Source organism: Lissotriton vulgaris, chromosome 7 (assembly GCF_964263255.1).
Source record: "Lissotriton vulgaris chromosome 7, aLisVul1.2, whole genome shotgun sequence".
In the NCBI taxonomy this organism is placed as follows: domain Eukaryota; kingdom Metazoa; phylum Chordata; class Amphibia; order Caudata; family Salamandridae; genus Lissotriton; species Lissotriton vulgaris.
In genome coordinates, this window is record NC_141695.1 from 450,035,926 (window position 1) to 450,058,238 (window position 22,313).

Here is a 22,313-nt window from a genome sequence, read left to right on the forward strand (position 1 = left end):
GCTGGGATTGTCTTTGTGAATGACACATGCTGCCGGGGCAGGGAGGGGGAGAACATGGAGGCGGCAGAGGTGGCAGAGAGAGAGACACTGTCGGAGAGGAGGGGAGAGAAAGAGTAAAGAGGCAGACTCAGGGAAAGAGGGGCGGGCGGGTGGGCACGTGGAAGAGGAAAGGATAGAGAGGGGGGTGCAGAGATGGTAGAGAGAGGAGGCGGTAAAAGTGAGTCAGAAAACAAAGAGACACATAATCCACTCTGGGGAGGGGGTGAGCTAGAGAGAGAGAGAGAGGGGAACGGTACAGATAAGAAAGGATAGGGGCAGGTAAAGGAGAAAGCATGGGAGTAGAGTGAGTGAAGACAGTGGGAGATAAACAGTAGACGCAGGTAGCGGGTGGGAGGAACCTGTGGGAGAAGGACGCGGAAGATACATAGAGAGGGCGAGTGGTCGCTGGACAGAGAGAGGAAGGGAAGGGGAGCCAGGAGAGATAGAGCACGTAAAAATAGGAAGGGTATCACAGAAGGGAAAGCCGCAGGGGTGTCAGAGGAGCAAAGAGACGTGTTGAAAGTTTGGAAACTTCTTGGCTGAGTGCTACAGCTGGGCCGAGAGCTGCTTTCCTTCAAATGCACACTCAGCAGCCTCGCTGAAAAGACCCCACATCAGCAGGACGCACAGTGAGGGACACATACACCGGCGCGCTCCCACTCAAGCCTCCCAGGCACCCCCACCTCACACACTGCTCCTGCTACACAGAGCCCTACAGGCGGAGATCAACATGCTGCCCCTGTAAGACTAACCGCAGAGGGTTCCAGCGCCTCGACAGCCACCTTCTTAGAACAAGGTAAGAGCATGCTCCCTATTTAACCCCTTCCATTCAGGTTTCCGTTCTTTTTATAGACAACCTGAGAAATGTACCCGTCTCCGCAGGGATGTAAACAGAGGGGCACGGGGTGGAGTGATTCACACAGCTTGGCTAGTGTTGGAGCCGGGATTCTCTTTCTGTCCGATCAATGCCATCTCCCAAGGAGAAGATTGCAAATGTGCCTCAAATGTAAATGTGCACTGTAAAACGTGCACATTTATTTTCTGTGCAATATTCGCAACTTTTTGAACCTGTTTTGCCTCCTCAAACGCGCTGTCTTGTGATCGAAGTCATTTTATTGATCTTTCAAAGATTAAAAGTTCTGTCCATTCTTCCAGAAGGATGTGCAGTTCCGGTGCAGAAACATGCCGTAGGTGCACCGAGACAGAGAAACCAGGCTGAGGAAATGCACTTAAGGTGCAAATAAAACGGGATACGCGCAGGGCAGTTCATTAATGGGAAGGCATCATCCGCATGATTCGTAAAGTCTATTAACACGGCGTTCCTGGCTCACCCACTAACACTACGTATGATCTTGGTCCTTTCAATGTACATGCGTAAGGAAAGCAATATTTATGAGACTACACTCCACAGGAGTAAAACAGTGGTGTGCAGCACGCAAGCCAACGCCTTTCTGCTGCATAAAAACTAATTACACCTGCAAAGCAAACGCACCTTAAATGTCTCGAGTTAGGCACTGCTGACATCTTTGTGTACCTTGCAGGTCATTGGCTCGAATTATGATCGGGCTGTATCGCCCTTTCATTCTTCTGAAGTTAATAGTAAAATACATTTTAAGTGGTCAATAATCACATTATTTGCAGTGTTGTGAGTGTCATAAGTGCATTAAATCTCTATACGGAAATCGAAGTAATATTTTACCTTTTGGTGGGTCGATGAGCAGTATCCTAATTTACAGTTTTCATAGCACATTGTCCTGTGATGCTAACATTTGTATAGGATTCCCCGACCACCGGCAGAGTCCTGTAACGCCCCTCAAGGATATCATAACTGGGTCATGGCGGCCGCAGTATCGCCCGCCTTCGGCTATTCCCATGCTGCATACGTTGCACAGTTTGTCTAATATCGAATACTGACGAAGTCTGCAGGAAAGTTTAGAACCCCAAACTCCTTCAGTTGAAGCTCTAACTTTCGCAGATGAGACACAACCCCGTGCAGTTGTGGTGGGAATCTCTTTTATTCGGATCTTAATCAGAGAAAGTGTAGAAATGAATCGACGTATCTGTGCAGGTTCATGCTGAGTGAAAGAAGCGGTGGGCTCTACTGCGTGAACCACTCGAGTTTTTGAGGGGGTTTTGATCCATTTAAATGCCGAGTTTGGTGGAAGTTTGAGTTTGCCTCTGATACAGGAATATAAATTGCACATCCCGGGTTTTTTGTCTGCTCGCTTTGTAGTAGGAAAGCCTGACGCCAATCGTTCTAACAAACGCTGTAAATACTGATCCCGTGTTGCTCTGGAACACGAAAAACGCACGGAATTAACGCATTATCCCATATTCTGATGCACGAGAATTGTAATGGCGCGGTAAATGCGCAGGCGTTAAATACCGCAGCCCTCGGCATCACGCACCGCCGGTGCGGTATCTTCTCTTACAGTACACGGTGTCACCAAACGCAGAATCGGCCCCTTGAAAAGATGCGCAGACTCAGCACCACCCAGACGAGAAGACTGAAAAGATGGAGGAATGATATATGTTGGTCCTATCAGTGCTATTTTAATTCATTATTCATTTATGCAGCTGGCGCCTCATTCGGTATTATCTATCGACACTCATACAAAAGCGGTCATTTGGTGACGGTTTGGGACAGAGCCAGTGTTTAAGTCATATTAAATATTGTAAATATAATGTTAAACAAGTGGCGACTTTGCAACCCTCTGTGCCAACAGCTATTTAAAGTGTAGGCTCTGTGTTCTTATTATACAACACTACAAATGGTGTTTATTATGTAATCAGCATACGGTGCCCTAACTGCAGTTGGTGCGCGTGCTGCAAAAATGGATCAATGCATTAGCGCGGGTTTTGCGCGAACAATTGGCAGTCATCTTTCGACCCGCGGAGCTATGTGGGAACCCTTCTTCCTAAAGGTGTTGCAAATAAACAGCTGCACATGGCTCTGGAACCAGAGTTCTTCCAATAATTGTATGAAGGAGGCAGGAGAACTTCAAAGGCTTCTTTGCTTCTTGAAGTCAAACCATGACAGTATCCGTGATGCATTGATAGCACAGTACGTGCTCTCAGTATATACACACATCTATCTAGAGCAGTGTTTCCCAAACTTTTGACTCCTGAGGACCCCCATTGTGTCACTACTGGAAGCCGGGGACCCCCAAGAAAATGGAATGAGTAAAATTTCAAATACTAAAACAGTGATTCGAAAAAAGTACACACGTGTGCACACAAAACAAATACTCAAAGTACTAAGGATTTTGGGGCCAGATGTACGACCATTTCATTTAGCACCTCGCAATTGGCGACACATGGCAAGTGGCAAATTGCGAGTCGCTACATGAAATGTACAACAGTGTGTTTAACACTGTTTGGGATTCCCAATGGAGTCGCGCATTGTGAGGTTCATCAATATTAATGAGCATCTCGCAATTTGCAAGCCCATTGGGAATGCCAGCCCTCCCAGGTATGGTGGCCTGCTGGGCTCTGCAGGCCACCATGTTTGGGACTGCTTTTAAATAAAGCAGTTTAAAAAAAATGCAGCCCGTTTACAATGCATTTAATAAAAAGAAATTGAAACGTTTTCATTTAATTTTCCAAGGGCATGCAGAGGTCCCTGGGCCACTGCCTGCTCGTAAACAGTTATTTTGTATGTATTTACAAAGGGGACCCCTCCCCATTTCCGAATGCATTGCCATCTACTTGAAGTAGATGGTAATTGCGAGTGTTTTGCGACCACAAAACATTTGTACATGGTTTTGAGACTCGCTATTTGGAAGGGAATGCCCCTTCCAAATAGCAAGTTGCAAAACCTATTTAGCGAGTCCCAAACAAATTGCGACTCGCAAAATAGGCAGCGTACATGGCTCAATAGGTTTTTGCATGCTCAAACGGCCCTTAGTATTTTATATTGAAGTAATAGCCCCTCTGTCACATGTATATCATTTGTTTCATAGCATTTCTCATACCACTGTAGGATGTCAGAGCACTTTACATCACACACATATAGAGACATTGAATCCTACACGTAAATCAGTGTGTATATAAAATGTTTAAAGACTGCTTGGTCTGGAAAAGCACAAACTCAGACCAAATACATCTTTTTAGCAGCATCAGGATAATGAATAACTGGGGAAAAACATAAACTGCTAACTGGTACCATGCAGTTTGCAAGCAGCTCTTTGATGACAGTTTATAGGTCCCTCTGCTACATTACAATTGTCACTTGTGAAATGCACAGTAACTAAAGAATCTCTGTGATAAAAGCAGTAACCACGAACCTATGCACATAAAATACTGCTTTTTAAAATGCATGTTACACATTCTTTGCAGTAGGCACATTAACCCTCTGCGCTACATTAGTCAAAGCTGCCACTGAACAAAACTCTCCTCACGCTCCAGCAGGTACATTAATCACTGGCATTATCTTGACACTTTTTTTGTTGCTGGAAAGCTGCTAATTATACAAGAAACTTTTCTGTGCTTTTAAGCTTTTAAAACTGTTGCCTACGGACCCCCTGGGAATGTGTCACAGACCCCTGGGGGTCCACGGACCCCAGTTTGGGAAACACTGATCTAGAGCATTTCTGAATTCGGGAACAACCTTTCTTTCTCAGCACTAAGAAACCCATAAGCTCTCTGCAGGCGCTACAAGAAATAAACATGCCCTGACATAACCCTGACCTAACCTATCCTAATGTATCCTTACATTCCGTCGCCTTCTGTACCTAAAGTTAGAAACCCTTACCTTACCTACTCTAACTGTACCTACCCTGCATCACGCAACCTAACCTACACTGATAGCCACACCTAACCTCACATAATTTTAACTGAAAGCAGTATATACAACCCAAAGCTAACCTCCCAGAACCCGAAGTAAACCTCCCAGAACCCTAATAGAACCTCCTAAAACCGAAAGCGAATCTGTGGTGATGATGGCTGTTCTGAAAACATTGCTCATAAACTAAAACATGTTAAAAGTAGCTACTTGAAGTCATAAGTACTTTACTATTTTTATCCCATTATAACATATCAGGAACATTTATGGAAACCTTTCAGGAATATTAAAAGACTGATCAGACAGTGTAAAGACATCGTACAAGAATTCGTGAGTTTTTTTAGTGCCATAAGTTGTCTGGTTGCCTGTGCCTGTAGTATGACCAGGGACCCTCTACAGAAAGACACCACTGGATACCCCAGCAATGCCTAAAATCCAATAGTGTGTGCTTGACTGCTTGCTTCTGGGGTATGCCAGCTCTTGCTCATACCGGTGTAGTCAATGATAAACAAATATAGGAAGTACATATGTTGGAAGGGGAAGTAAAACAAATCGGAAAAATTCATGTTGGTGAGGCTTCAACATAACTTGGGTGTGGCAGACTACTCCATGTTCTATGACTGCGGTCATGTGAAGTAGTGTGGCTCACTGGTTAGAGGCGGCAGACCCGAGAGCAGAGGACGGCCCGGGACCAGGGTTCGATTCCCGGCGCGGCAGGTTTCTGGACCAGGGTCAGCGGACTCGATAATTCTCTCGCCTCGGTGCCCACTCTGATAAGCGTTCACACTTGGCAACTCTGGGCATTAGCTTGCCTCATCTTCACTAACGGCCCCACCAGACCGCCGGGGATGCCTGGTCTCACCCTGGAGATACCCATTAAGGGACCATCTCTCAGGGAAGCCAGGAAGGGTTTCGCAGCGGTCGAAGCGCCTTGGGACCCTACGGGTAAGTAGTGCGCTATGTAAATGCCTATACATTTACATACATACATACATGGAGCACATGAATGGGGACTTTAGACGTCTTTAATGCAGTATTATACCAAATTTACTCTCTCCTTTCTCTCTCTGTCTCTATGTTTCACTCACTCACACACAGTTGCTCACTCATTAACTCACTTGTTACTTTGCTTACTCACTTAATCACTTGTAGTTGAGCAATGCCACTAAATGGATTAACTCTAAGGTAAATTTGACCTACAACAAAGATGTACAGGTGTTTTGGTTTAGTCATGAAGTCACTGGGTTTATTTACAAGGTGTAACTGAGTTACTGCTAGCACTTTCTCATGTCAACACTGGTACATTAATTTGCACTTCAGTACTAGACGTACTCCTACCGATTGCATCAGCTCCACCCTCACATTTAGGGGTCGATTCAGATTCGGGAAGGAAATCGTTGTACCTGACACAGACCCGTTATTTTTTCCGACCGAATCATGCCCACTCCTTTCAAATGTGCAAGTACGGTGCGAAGTGTACAAGTTCCTAACAATTTGGTTGGGTAATAAACTCTAAGTACAATTTGGTAAGAAAGGAGCCTGTCGTGTCAGACTCGTACGTGGAAACATCGAGATAGCCAAGTGGCAACCTGAGGCAACAGACACGACAGACTCGTCCGCGAACGATGCTACTTAGTCCAGTATTAAAACAGCACATTAGACACGTACGCTGCACCGTCTCGTGCCCGTTTTTCGTGTTCTGGTGCGATTCGGAGCATCAATGCGCCTCGTCAAAATGCTGAGACTTGCGGAAAGCGGAGTGCTGTACAATACGTTTTCGATACGCATCATACTTGCGTATCCGGAAATGTGTTGGTTGGAGCCTCAGTACGACGCGTACTCCGTGTTTCCTGAGCCTGTTAGGTACTGACATAGAGCACAATTCGGACCCGACGATTCGGTCGGAATTTGACTGGAATTCGCATCGTACTTGCACGTTAGGAGAAAAAAGCTCCGGATACGATTTGGTTGTCTGGTAAACTTCCGAATAGCATTAGGAAGGAATTTTTGCGTGAATCGGAATCGACCCCTTAGTATTACCACTATCATTTGATGTTACTACTGTATCTGCAGAATACTTTACTAGAACATTCTACACATTGTAATTTGATATTAGGGTGGAAAGTTGTAATTCCCCCAGAACTTCAGAGTAGAAGAGTACCTTGCCTAGTACCAGTGGTAGCAGGATATTAGAACATCATATACAGGTTACTCCTGTGAAAGACATTAAAACAATGTAAAACTTCACCAATAACAGTAACTTTTTACACATTTAAGCGTTGTAGCGCTTTTGATGGCATATCCCACGAATGTGCGCCGCCAAGTAATGTAAATGTAAATTGATACTATTATAGCGCACTACTCACCCGCAAGGGCCTCAAGGCGCTTGTACGAATACCGCTGTGGAACCCATCCTGGCTTTCCCTGTGAGGCGTCCACTCCTGGGCACCAGGCATCCTTAGCGTTGTGGGGGCCGTTGTGGAGATTAAGTAAGCTATTGCCCAGAGTTGCAGAGTGGGACTCCATGATTGGAATAGGCACCGAGGCGAGAATTATCAGGTCCGTGGAATTTTTGAGCCCAAGACCCGCCGAGGCAGGGAATTGAACCCTGGTCCCAGGCTAGACCTCTGCATCAGGGTCTGCCGCTCTAACCAATGAGCCACACTTCTCGCACTGTAATGCAGTAGAAGAATGGCACCCAGCATCTTCTAATTCATTGAAGTCGGTTTACACCAACATCCGCCTCTTGCCAAGCTTGCACTGATATTCTCAATGGCCATTGTAATCAGGTCCTCCTTGAGAACCGCATGGTGGAGGTATCCTTTTCAAGCAATAAACTTGGTTTGGAAGTAACAACAAAGTAGACAAGAACATTTGGTGTAAGAAAGAAACTGACCTTTGAAAGAAATTGTACGGAGTGAAGGAATTGGGCGTCAGTCTCAAAAGGTGCATTAGGCTTGCCTGGCGGTGTATCTGGTGGTAAGCGAATCAATTAGACTTCCCGTAGCTGGCCATCGAGCTCTCCTATTCAGTTACCAGAAGGAAAAATATAAAGACAGTTGTCAACACCCAGTGATCACTCACTAGTGCCCCCATTGCACTCTTGCTAAACTAGGAAATGTCACTGTGTTAGAAACATAGAGGTTCTTGCTTTGTTATTTTCCGTTTAATGTTACCATGGTCTTGTACTGCCAGAGAGAGCCCCCCCCTACATATTTAAAACACATCTCCTGCCCCACCTACTCTCCAGTACCAGCTCCTCGTATTTCCACCGCGCGTGCTCCTCCTCTCCCAGACCCCTAATCCCAACTCACTTAATTACCTCCCTTGCCAGCAACAGCTGCGCTCCTGTAAGGCTGCTGTTGACATCTGTAAAGTCTACCCAGCTACGCTTGTTTATGGCTAAATTGCGCAATACACCGGTGCTGTTCTCAGTTAAAATCATTTTCTAAAGGAATCTGTACTTCAATTTTTGTAACCCGAAAAGAACCACACACACTCGTTTTAGGACAGTGGGAGGCACCACTTGAAATTAGGGATTTCTTTGAGGTGAAATCAGCAGATAACAAAACTTGGGAGCAATTTACTCCAAAATATTTTAATGAGGTATAATTGACTGACCGTACCGTTTTGAGGCACTATTTTTCATTTTGCATACTCAGTGGTTTCAATTCATTGGTAGTGGTAGCTATCTTGGTAGGCCTTAGTTAACATTAAACATACGGCGAGGTGGTTTGAAATTAGAGTGAAGCAAGTGCTGCTTGGGTCCTAACCGCATAAATCTAGTACGTTGTAGGCCAATAAACTAATCATTGATGTTCGAGAAATGAAATTATTTGACAAAAGGGAAAATTGGATAAAATAGAAGAAAACTAGCATGTATTTATGTAACAGCTCAGCATCATATCTGATTGTAGCCAACATTGCTAGCCCTTGAACAATGCCATATCCGATATCTTCATCCATTTTGAAAGTTATAAAAATCAGTACACATCCATCCAGAAATGCCAAATCCAGCCTGAAATTGCTAGCCGCATCAGCTCTCCATGAAGTAACAGGAAACCGTGGTGTGTTTGAACCTCATTGTGCCACACCAGAAAGTTCAGTTTGAGTCTTAATATCTCTCCTCCAACATACTCAACTTTGCATTAGATCCTGAGCCCCCAAAACAGAAAATGTAATGAAAATGCTTACGTTCACTTTCACAAATTGATTAATGGAATTTTAACTCCACGAGGCTCAATTGACCCAAGGCTGCCCGTTCCATAATGCATTAGGTTGTTACATTTTGGCCGAGGTGTAGAACATTTTCTACCTGTGAGATGATGTTATCCGGTAACCCTTTTGTCACTGCTTGGTACATCCTTGCTCTGGATGTAAGAATGCTCCCAGACTACTCTCCATTTTATTTGCAAGAGACTTGCCTTTATGCAGTACAAACAGTTATCATCCACCCTCCACCTCAAGCAGACAGCCTTCCAAAAGGCTAACACTTCACAAAGGCCTCCATCTCTTGGGTCCTGACAGTAACACAGCATTTGACCAGACCAGGCACTAATCTTCTCTGTGAGTGAATAGACTCCAACCCTACATACACATACATGTAAGTAAACATATACACCAACATATATATACACACCCTAGATATATATATATATACATACACAACACATACACACACACACATAGACATATATCTATTTTAGTATTAAGCACACGTGCACTAAAAGGCATCTTGGCACTAGGAATTTAAGAGACACGTAAGGGGAAGTAACACAGAAGTCTCACTAGCAACACCGTTTGCCATTTGAGACCTCTTAAACTGGAACTTGCATAATAAATTAAAACAATTGTATTCAACATAAAAACTTTTTTTCTAAAACATATACTGTTGTTGCATGGTAGGTATGTCTCACCAGTGGTAACCCTGGGGTTTAGTCCACTGATTATAGTTCTGGACACTATGGGGCCCATTAGGATGGCGGGCGGATCGCCCCCGCCAGGCCGGCAGTAGCCACCACCGGCCTGGCGGAGGCGATCCGCCCACCATCCGTGCCGGAATGACCCCCGCCATATTAGTATGGCTGGGGGGGGGTCCGCGGCGGACCGAAAGACTGTCCGCCGCTTTTCCGGCCGGTCGCCTTGCGACCGAGGCGAAAAAGGGTTTATATGGTGGCAGTGTCTATCAGACACCGCCAGTCATATTAGGATGGGCAATTTTCAATGCCTTTCCGAAAGGCATCTGGAGTCTGCTTTGGGTGCCCGTTGCGGGCCCCCAAGGACTCCGGGTGGTGGGGGGTGCACATGGGGGGTACCTGCCATGTTGTGCATGGAAGTGCACGACATAACTCCGTAGAACTGTGGTGGGCGGTGCTGAGTGCACCGCCCACCACAATGTTATGGATGCAGGATGCGCCCGCCACTGTGGCAGGCGCATCCTAATAGCACCCACTGGACCCCCACCCTTATGGTAGGCGATCCCTGTACACAACGGGATGGCGGGCGGACTTTTCATCCTAATGGACCCCTATGTATGAAGGTGGTGGGTGATATATACAGGAGTAACAATAAAGTGCTTGAGGTGATTTGCTTCTCAGCATCTCCCCTGACTAATGCAAGTGCAGAAAAACTGCTAGAATAGTAATAGGGGAGATAGTGATCTACATCCCCGTAGCTTTTGGATCTCCCCTTCCTAGGTAATGTGCCACATTTGAAATGTTCCAGTCTGCACTATGCATGGATTTAACTCCTAGTATTCAGCCACTATAGAACTCCACCTACAACCTTCCAACGAACGGGGCGCCCCTTGAGCATGGGTGCCACACAGAATGCTGGTGGTGTGGAATGAAATTAAAGAAAATTCTAGGCGTTGTGACAGTGGCTGCATCAAATGCCCTATAAACAGGAAGAGGACAACAGGCTATTTTGACATGGAAGAGACTTGATCTCCGCCCTCCTTGTCTTCCAGAAGTTCCAAGCCCAAGCAAACTCTCCCGGTGTTAGTATAGTTAAAGAACCCTCGGGTAGGTTCTAGTTCTGTGTGCCCTGTAGTGATCAGCAGACACAACAATAATTACGAAGAGTACAGGCAGCTTTCAGCCCACTAGTGCTGCCTTCAGCGCCAGCTCATGCACCCTGGGCTCCCATCCGACTGCTGGTGCAGACAAACGTGCTCTAAGGATGCCTGGTTAGATGGTTAGCTCATTGAGTAACAAGGGCTATTAGAAGGACTGTACACATATTTTCTGTTCTTGCAGTTACCAAAGTTTTGTAAATATTAGAAACTCTACAATCTGCATGGCTCGAATTTCCCAACACACCCATTTATTTTAAAGCTGTTGATGTTCGTGTCTCAACTGTCAACAATGGGGATGGGCTTAGAAGTAAAGGTCACCACTGACTGGCTAGTCAAGGACTTGATGATTCAATTCCCTTGGGCCTGTGGTGAGTGATTCAAGAGATATAAAATTAGGAAGACAAATCAGATCATCCCAGAGTGAGGCGAAGGAAGAGCACAGCAACAAGACACAACAGGGTAGGATAGGCGAGCTGGGTGGACCCCTGCAACGCTAAGCCCAAAGACCACAACCAGGTACAAGGTGAACAGGCGAATCCTTTGGAGAAGTTTGTGGACATGCTGTCCCCATTCTAGAGAGCACACGTGCTCCAAGGGAACACCGGTCTCATTGTTCTAGTGACTGACGCCAGGCTTCAGCGCTTCCTGTTAAATGTAATGCTATCCTGTGGATGGCTTGTTATAATTCTATTGACGCATTCTGAAATATAGAATGCTGGCAGACTTCGTGCTATTTCATCTTCAGCCCGCTTCTATCATGCTTTGTATGTGCTTTATTCCTGGGGGTTTGTGCTATGTTATGCTACTTTCTGCCATGCATCTCATCTCATGTTATGACATGATATGTTTTGCTGTATAATGTCACGTTATGTTATGCGGTGTTATGTCATGATTTGTTGTGCTATATTAATTATTATGTCAAGCTATGCCCTATTTGGTGTCATTTTATGTCCTTAAGTTATTTTATGTAATTGTGAGAATGAATTATAGTCTGTTTTGTTTTGCATTTACCAAGAAAGTACTAAAAACTGCTTAAAGTATCTAGGCGCAGAAGAGTGAAAGATTGATCAAAAGACAGATCAACGCGTAACAGCGTAACAACGTGCGACTATAGCTAGGGATTTGTGTTTTCAGAAACATATGTGTATTGCCTTTATAGCTAAAGAGAAGGAATTTGTGTTCAATTGAATTTCATATATAAAAATATGTTGGTGCTTGGTTGGTAAAGAGCCATTCTCTTGGCATAGACAATCAACACTTTATTAGTAGGACTTTTTTGCTGAGCGCCAATTGATGATTGGGTGATGTTGAAGGTGATACTGACAGAGTCAGTTCTTAATATACACTGGGATTTTGAGTGTAGACTTGTTTGCATTAACATCAGAGCATGGAAAGATGTAGGGCAGTTTAATGACACCGACTAATATTCTGCATGCAAATTTGGATATTTAGGAATCTAGAAATATTAATAATGATAATGAGGAATTGAGTTACAAAACAATGCCTTAGTCAGGTTTGTGGGAGATGACTGCCCTAGGTGAACCAGATTCATGCAGTATAGTTGTTGCTTTTTGTTTCGACTGACATTGGATTAACTAATTTTAAGACCTCTAAGGGTTGTATGACTTTTGACAATGTAATTTTTTTTACACACACACACATATATATTATACATATATATATTTATATGATTCCCAAAGTGCCCAAAGCAACGGGAGAGCACTTGACTGTGACCTGCCATCCAGCATTCTAATGCATCCTTCCTGTTTGCTCCAACTTCATTTTTGTGCCGACTCGTTTCGAGGCCATTAGCCTCTTCTTCCTGGGCTGCTGGGGAAATCAAACAAAAGGCTCGCATTAACCATTTACGTCATATTTATTGCATGCTCGCCTATATATAGAGGGAAAAAAATATGTACACATATGCACTTATGTTATAATAAACGTGTGCAGGTTCATACAAGCTGTATATTTATGGCAACAGGATAAATAATTCTGAATATGCATATATGCATCAATAATATATATATATATATATATATATATATATATATATATATATATATATATATATATATATATATATATATATATATATATATATATAGAGAGAGAGAGAGAGAGAGAGAGAGAGAGAGAGAGAGAGATATCAGCATTTTTTGGTGATTATAAAAACCCTAACACACAATGCAATTCAAAAAACAAATGAATCCATAGAATTAGAAATAGGATGAACGAGTAGAAAAGAGTAAGTAGACAAAAGTACAATAGAGAGGGATAATAACGTCGTTTAAAAATAATGTTTCATCATTTTATAAAAACCGTAACAATCAGAATTGAGAATTCGTAGCCAAATAGTAAACGGCGGTTGCATGATGTTATGCAACATTTTGGTACAAGTTTGTCAATAACTAAACCAAAAACTGTTTTGATAGATGTCTTTGGGATCAGGAAGAATTGCGTTTATTGCTTTGAAACGAGATTGGCTGCATTTCAGAAAGTGTTTTGTGCCAACCACTGAATCAACAGTACATCTCTGCCCAGGTTCTGTCAGCTACACAGACTTTCAACCTGTGGGACCATGTGTCGTCTAAACAATATCAATAGAAGATTGATGAATTATTCTGTACACACCCAAACTGCATTATCATTTCTACCAAGAGGTGCACGAGATTCAATTGAAGCAATCCGTGTAAGCATGGGGTTACTGCCCCCACACATGGACAAGGGACTCTGTTTTCCAGTGCGTGGAGGAGCAGGTGAAACATCAACATTGTGGCTATGTGTCCCAGGCCTGATTTTCCAAAAGACACTAGAGTCCAATGCTGAGTGGTGTCAGCTTCTAGAGGACATCTTGTGCCCCACTGGAGGGTGAGGCCTCAAGAGAGATAATGTATGCATGCCCCCTTGGTACCAGAAGCACAGTCTTTCTTGATACCTCTTGGAAGCATCGCCACCAGAGGGGTTTCAAAACCGGGGGCACAGAGGTTGCAAGGCAGGGAGCAAGTCTATGTGATGGAGGGGTGAATCTGGACCTGTATTATCCATCAAATGCAGTTAGAGAATTGTGATGGACCAGACCATAATGTAAAAAAGTACAAGACATTATATGCACATGTACCACAAGATACTTAAGAGTATCAGTCAGGGTGAAACTTTTACCACTGTTCAAAACAGGAAATGGGTGCCAATGCTGCTCTACCCTGAGGAATTATGAAAATAGCATAAATTATAGTTTATGATCTATGTAAGCCTCGGAGCGCAAGCGGGGCAGAGATTTGTTTCATTGGCACTCTCTTAAACTTCCTTCCTTGTGAGCCCCTCTTCATTTTGATTTTACAGGCCATGGACTTGGTCAAGTAGAGCTTGTGAGCATGATTATGTCTGGAAAGATAATAACGGAACATTTCCGCACTGCAATTGGGCTACAGACTTGGTGAAAAATACTGCAAGACTGGAGTGGCCCTCTTCTAGGAATGTGCAGGGAATTATCACAATCTTCAAGATTTCCTTTTTCTTTAAGGACAGATTTTTAGATACTTGGTTATGTTAACCATTGCCTGAGGTTCTCTTGCATAAGGATAGATCATCTCACCCTCACAAGGGGCATGGTTCATCATAGGAGCCTTCTTACCATCACCAAAATCCTGCAAACTGAGTACGCCCTGTGCTCTTTTCTGAAATTTGTGTTGTGTTAATGTGTGAAGGGTCATATAGGGAAAAGTTATTTTACTTATTTCTCCCACCAGTATGCAAGGGAAAAAAACTAAATAAATGAGTGGAGTACTAGGTACATATTAGGGTTCCTTCCTCACTGCCTTCTGTTAGTTAACATGTTTCAGCTCTACCACTGTAATAAACCTATCAGTGGGCTTCTACAGGACGTACTTTGAGCTATCTCTGTCTTACCATTTTCTTCTTAGAGTGAAGAAAAAATGTTAGTAACAAAACCTATTCATATTATTCCTATACATTGATCTGGATAAAACATTTGAGTAGATATCTGAGACAGTAAGAGGTAACACCTGGGTCTAATCTGTGCGTATACATACAATTAAGTATTTAAGCAGAATGAGGATGAGCCAACTAACATGTTCCTCCGATCTCCACTTGATGCCCAGAGAATATAAATTTGCTGTTTCATTGCTTCTAGTTATGCAGAGATCGAATATGTGGCTTGGACTGAATGTGCATTCATCTTTTGCCCTTGCATCTCTGACTGAAAAGCTACACATGATTGAACCCCACATCGACCAGTGGCTGCTTCAAGTACCATGAGAAATGTATTTAGTGATTTCTGCTTAGTCCTTGGTGGATGTTCCTTGCCTAACTGTGAATCTAGTTCTTCCTTCACTGGAAAAAACACCACCACTAATCTGGCACATCTATAAGAAATAATTATTAGGTGGCTCTTTGGTAGGAAAACACACTGTGTCTGGTAAAGCTTTTATTTTTTAAAAGAGTTCCTCTCTATGCTGAGCCCCTCTCTGCTGACTTCTCGAAAGTTAAAAAATATTATTAATAAACATACACTATCAACAAGAGATTGGAGGAGACATGCCAATGCCACCCTGCGTGTTTGCAGTACTTTATTGGTGTTTTTAAATAGGGGCTGCTCCTCTGCTAAGGCTTTTCAGCACTGCAAAAAAAGAAAAAAGAAAATTATAATAACGCAATGTTATTATATTTAAATTTTCTGTGCTGATACAGTTTTGCGGGGTGGGACTGACGGGGCATAGTGGGGGGAGAAGTGGTGGTACTCTCTAAGTGTGCAGGACTGTTTGGCCGGCTGTCCTGGGCCGGCCAAACAGTTATGCACACTTTGAATGGTTTTCACCGGCTGTATTGTACAGCCTGAGTGGAGAACATGTCCCGACTCCTAGTTCCTGTCTGAGTGCTGAACCATTATGCTCAGACCAATCACAATGCTGCATAGCATTCCCTAAGCCAATCACAATGCTGCATTGCAGCATTGTGATTGGCTTAGGGAAGCCTGAGCGCTTTCTGCTTCCTGTTCACAGAGAAGGAAGATGACAGAGAGGACAGAGTAGAGGCAGTAGCCAGCAGGTGAGTGTTTTTTTGTTGTAAACTCCCCCTCCTCCCCGCCTCACTACTGCTGCCTGGGAGCAGCCACCACTTCTGTTAAAGTGAATTGCAATAGCTTTCTCTTAGCTCGTTTTAAACTCCTTACACCTTACCTTTCAATAACTATATTGAATTTCAATTCTGTTCCTCGTAACTTTTAAAATTCTCGACACTCTGCATGTCTTGCTGAGAACAATACTACTCACCATTCTCTTTATTTTTCTAGTGATAGAGTTACCACCCCCTGGTAAGGGATGTTATTGAGACATTGTATAGCAGAACACAAATTGGCTCAGCCTTTCTCCTGTAGTAATGAAAGTCTCATGAGTGTAAGGTTAAGTACACACCAGCATGGTGCGTACATTTATCAGTAGCATTCTTCTTCTTCTTTCTCTTCTTCTTCTTATTAATATCATTGTTATTATTATTATTAGTAGTATTAGCAGTAGCAGTAGAAGTATCATTATTAATATTACTACTATTAATGCTACTACTAATAACATTAATACTACTACTAAAAATAGTTTTTTTTCTTCAAAATAAATAACCACTTACTGGAGTTTTTCGTTTTCTGTAGTGTAGGTGAAAGGAGTTGCAGTTGCCTTATTTGTTGCTAACCACTTGATAGAGCCTGGTAGAATAAAGAGCTGGCAAGTATATTTTGAGACATGTATATCTGAAAACCAAACTGATAGAGGCAAAAAGGTACCTAAACTAGAAAATTAATATCATTTCTCCTATGGTTTTTATGCATGTCAAAAAAGGTAAGCACGTTGTAACCCACCACTACTTTCTAGGACACTTTCTGATTCATGTTCCTATAGAGGAGATAAAAATAATGGGTAAAAAAACAAATATATTCATAAGCTGTTGTAACTAACATTGACATAATCTAATAACTTGTTTAAAAATTATGTAAATTTGTCATATCCAGAGTATATGGTATAACTAAATCGATTCACTTGTTCCAGTATCCCGCTCATGTAAAAGACAAACGCGTTGAAATCTGATAAATGTCAATACATTATAAAGATTTTTTATATCATCCAAACATCTATTTAATGATTAAACTTTTCCCTAATAGTAATAGCTTACATAGCAGTGACATATAAGTAAATTAAGTTCCAAGAGGAGAGTAATCCCTAAACCAATTTAGGCATGCCAAATGATAGATTATATTACAAAGATCTATGCATGCATGCTAGTACATTTCATCAAATAATTTAATCTACAATCAATTTAATCAAAACTGAAAATATATATGCCCCTTAAAACCTTCTTCAGCACCAATTACATTTTTTTAAAATTTTCCTCCCACATTTTTAAAACTAATTGTACTTATTAATCTAATAATGGTGATCATTGGCAATACAATGATCACAACAGTTCCAAGATTCATCTATTCTAATCCTAGTTCTATTTTTATGTGCCCTTTATTAAGAAATATGTTTTTAATGTTCTTTTCAACTGAGTTTGGAGGGAGTAAATGATCAGGTATATTGCACTAAGTACACTATAGTAAAAACAATTATCTGCATACAACTCCCTACACAAATAGAGCATGTAGGTATTGAACTCATGAAAAACGTTGTTCTTGCACTATAGAATTAGAGAATATGACTCTTCACTACGCGAGTCATTACATCATGTGTCTTTACAACGTGGTCGTTACAACGACCGCATTGTAACAAAGGAGTACCATTACAACGCAAGTTGTTACAACGACTTGCTCTAGATGGCGCACTGGACTTAAGAATAGTATGATTAGGGCTCCTAGTTTTATGGTATTTATTTTTTTTGCATTTCCGTCTGTATTTATCAATATTTATTTTTTGGCGATCTTATTGGTATTCATCCATATTTAATTTGTATTTTGAGAATAGATGGAGTCGCAAAATGGTATATTTCTACATTTATTTAACTCTTAGACATGCCTTGATACGTGGATACCAGTCGCATTTTAGCAAATAAAGAAGCCACATTTAACATAAAACTACACCCACAGGTACATATTAGGATTATACTTCAAATATGTGTTAACATATATATCTGTATTTAAGGAAATCTCATCCTATTTTCTTAACTCCCTGTGCTGTGTATCTGTTCAGGTTTTGCTTGGAAATAATGAAAGACAGCATGGAGAGTCTCTCGCAAGAACCACCATTTTCAGTATTTCTCCGCATTTCAAAATAAATACAGATAGGAAACACGTTGTTTTCTGCCTGTATTGATCTGTAAAAATCAGTAAAAACGGAAAACTGAGAGCCTTAAGTATGATTTACTATTTCAACTCCAGTGTGTGCAACAGTAGGGAAGGTTTTGGAATAGTAAATCATACTATTCCTTACTCTAGAGTGTCATCTAGTGCAAGTCGTTGTAACGACTTGCGTTGTAATGGCACTGCGCTGTAACAACGCGGTCGTTGCAACAACCTCGTTGTGAAAGTATTGCAGTGTAATGTCCGCGTTGTAAAGGTTATTCTCCGAATTAGAGGAATGAAAACATGACTACTTTTTGTCTCAAGTGGGCCAGAGACTTATTTCATTCACACCAGTTGAAGAATTTACATTCTATAACCTATCTTTTGCTGCAATGCTATAGCCCCCCCAGTGCATAATTCGTAAAAACATAAAGATAAGTATCAGAGCCCAAGGTATTTCACAGGAGGCCAGTTCAGCTTGCACTGCCTACCGCTGCTACCAAAGGCCAGTGGTATTATTATTTAAACTTGAGTGCGTCTTTAACATTATTTAGATGTACTTTGAACAAATAGAGCCAGGCAATGTCGCTATGTGGTTGACTGTCAGAAATAAGTGCCAGTGCAGATAAATAAGTGCTGGTTTTGAGTAGAAAGTGCCGGTGCCAAGCACCGGCGAATACCAGCACAAATTAAGCACTGCACGCGCTCTGCCCTGTTAGTAAAACATTTCATTTTCACAAAACAGTCTACCTTTCTATGGTCAGTACCAATTAATATGAATTCACTCTCCTCCTCAAGGTGGGTATTGGGAAACAACCCCCTGCAAACCAATTGGAGTTGCAAGAAAAAAGGTTTCTCGATAGAGAAATTATATGTGTTGTCATGGGAAAAAAAGGTAAACAAAAAGTTAGCAAGTGCAAATTTACATTTTCTACATGAGCATGTGTTTTAATGCACATCATATCGGCAAATTTGCTCCATCTGGACCAACTTTCACACTTCAACAGATCCTTTTCCAGAACCGTTACTGTATCGCACATGATATTTGTGAGTAAGAAACAATGCATCCACTATATCGTCAACTACTATATAGTCAAGATACGTTAGTGGAGTTAAGAATTGTAAAATAATAATTACCTATATATACTTTTCTTCAAAATATAGTGATGTGCGATATATAGGTAGGAGGGTGTTCATAATGGAAATAATGCTAATGTTGGTCCATATTGTTGACTCAAATATAGTGACATACAATTGTTTTCCTCTCAGTTACGAGTAGTCCTCCATTCCTGCCAATGTTTATAGGATTTCTATCATCACTGATGCAGGCACCCTCTGCTGTTTCTTTTTCATCCCAGCTCTTCGAATTACAGCCACTTGGGTCCAGTTCTCCACTTCTCAAAAGTACTTGATCTGACAGTGCTCCCCGAATCTCTAAAATTAGATTTTTTTCTCTTCTGTACTGTTTTCTTAACATAGACAAGTTCGGTGGTTGTTCCTGTCATGAAACAAATATTACCTTGTCCAGCTAATAACCTTCTCTACTAGGCCATCTCTCTTCTTCTGGCTTTAGGGGAAATCATAAAGATAATTGCTTTAAGCTTGCACCTTTCCTTCCTGTAGGCTTCCTCATTCTTTTGATCCCTTAGTAATGCAAAGGCAGCCTACACATCCATCCTGGATGACCTTTGCCCTAATTGTGAGGAAGAGATGCTGCTGTTATGGCCTACCATTGGCAGAGGCTACAACTAGACCCTCCTGCATTTCCTCAACTCCTGGTCGTTGATAGGGGAAAGGCTGAATTAAATGTGTTCTCCTCATTCCTTCTCCTCTTTCTTCTCATGCCTTTCCTCCATCTCCATGGCATCCCAAGGACTCCACTTGTGATCCTCCTTTTTGCATCCATCCCCCGCCCCTACTGATCCATTATTTCAGCTTTGCATTTTACTTCTAGGCAAGTGCCATCTAAAGCCTATTTCGGTTCAGCCAATGTGATCTGCCCCTTTCTGGCCATTATAAAAAGTGCATGCACCAGTCAGAGCCATTTTCTGAGAACAGCACTAAACTGCCACTCACATAATGAAATAGAAGACCAGAAATCTACAGTTCAGTAGCTGTTTGAGGGAAATGTTTTTATTGAATTAATAGACCTAAAAACAGAGAGCAGGAATGTATCTATATGTAACCCATACATTCAAAAGTAGAACATACAAATGTTTTGAAACTGGCTTACATTAAACCTCTTAAGCGTATAGATATTAGCAAAATTATATAAGCTGCTTATAAATGTAATACTTTTATTAGGTCACAGAACTCCTACCAGGACACTAATTGACTAACCATTAGTTGACATCGTTAGCTGCAGCTGCAAACTCAAAAATACGGAAATTATAATTTCTCCTCTTACTTCTACACGAAGCCAGTTCCATGAAATGTATGTTTCCAGTCAATTGCTTTATGGTAAGTACTTCTAGATGTAGTTTTATGGTCATGTGCAGCACTTTCTTTCTTTCAAGTTTTTAAAAAAAATTGTCTAATAAGATGTTTGCTAACTGCACAAAGTAATGATGGCAACATATTCCAATGTTTAAATTCACTTGTGGGGAACGTCACAATCATAATTTCTAAATTGTTAAATTTTTTAGGTCGAACCGGGGTGGCTCATGCGTTGTTCTGCGGCATGCTGTATTGGAGTATAGCATAGAAGCCCGGCCCACTCTCCGCCCACATTGGTCATTGGCTTGTGTCATTGCCCTTCGTAAATGCTGGCTCCTGATTTGTTATTAGGCTTGTTAGTCTCTCCTTAGTACCGCCTTAGCTTCATTTCTAAACTCCAAGGAGGTCTGGCCCTTTTACTTCGGTTGTTACACTGTACGACTTTTTAAGCCTCTAAGCACTATTTTCTTTAATGAGTTTCTCCTACTGTAGGCTCGACATGCTTTCCTGCAACATTCACTTTCCAAGCAGCCCGGGACAATGGAGGCCGCATCTTTGAAATGAAATAGGTCTCGCTTTTACAAGAGTTTGAGCTATTGGCATTGTAAGTGACAATGCCTTCTATTTATGTATTAATTAGCAAAACAGATAAAAGAAGGCATTGTCATTTATAATGTCAATAGCTTAAACTCTCGCAAATGTGAGACCTATTGCATTGCAAATGCTTGTTCAATTTATTGTTTGAAAGCTAGAATTTCAGCTATAACCTTTGTCACAGGGAGCAGACATCACAGTCAATGAGGGTACTCCTCATTTCAAAATGTATATATATATAAATAAGAGTGTTACAGCAAATTATCCCTGTGTTTGGCTTAACAGGCTGATTCTGCAACGGCAAAGATTACATATTTCAGCTCCAGTTTAGCTCCCCTCAAACCGCCACCCAAAATGTACGCGGAGTCTTCTGTCGTTTTAGAATTGATGACTATTACTCACTGTAAAAGTTGTAAATTTGAAAGTTACTCTTGAGTGGAAATAAAGACTTGCTTAATGCCCTAAATCCTGAAGGGTTCACGTGACAGTAGAAGACTTTCCTCAATATTCCCCACTAGAAGCCCTATTCATTTCATTCTAATATCTCTTATAAATTCAATCATGGTAAAATAGCAATTATTTATTTCAGAGGGGAATGTAAAAAGGGGATTGGTATTGACTAAAAGCGGAATCCTAACTCCATGGGACAATATCTTTGAAATAATGACCCATATCGCAGAGGCATTGTAATGTTTTCCACACTAGTGAAATATTCACATTTTTTCCATTAGTAAACTGCTAGATCACTGTCCCCTCGCTCAAACAGTCTTAGGTAAGACTGGCACTCACAGCTGAGCCTATCTCAAATGTGTTGCTTCATTTCTACTATTGTGCACACATTGTGGTATGGGGGCAGACGCATGGCTTTTTTGTACGTGGCTAGCAGTTCTTTGCACAGCTGTAGCCTGCTGGCACTGCCACGCCTAATAACCTCAATTGATGGTGTTACATTTGGTAAGGTGTCAGTGATGTAAACTTCTGCAACTTGCTACAGCTATATATGACCAATCCCGACGAGTCTCTGCAGAGTTCGAAGAGGGGGTTCTTTAGCCCCATAGAAACTAAAAGGCAGATTCAGACCTCACACAGCTAACATTTTG

The 22,313-nt window shown here is 41.9% G+C and overlaps 1 protein-coding gene across 1 annotated transcript in view; it reads left to right on the plus strand.

The window, feature by feature from the left end:
• The first annotated feature begins 468 nt into the window (after positions 1–468).
• The window catches only part of LOC147701835 (serine/threonine-protein kinase SBK1-like), an 89,885-nt gene continuing 68,040 nt past the window's right edge, over positions 469–22,313 (plus strand). The window contains exon 1 of the mRNA XM_086928713.1: positions 469–835. The gene's annotated coding sequence lies outside the window, so the exon portion shown is untranslated. The remainder of the gene's footprint in view (positions 836–22,313) is intronic.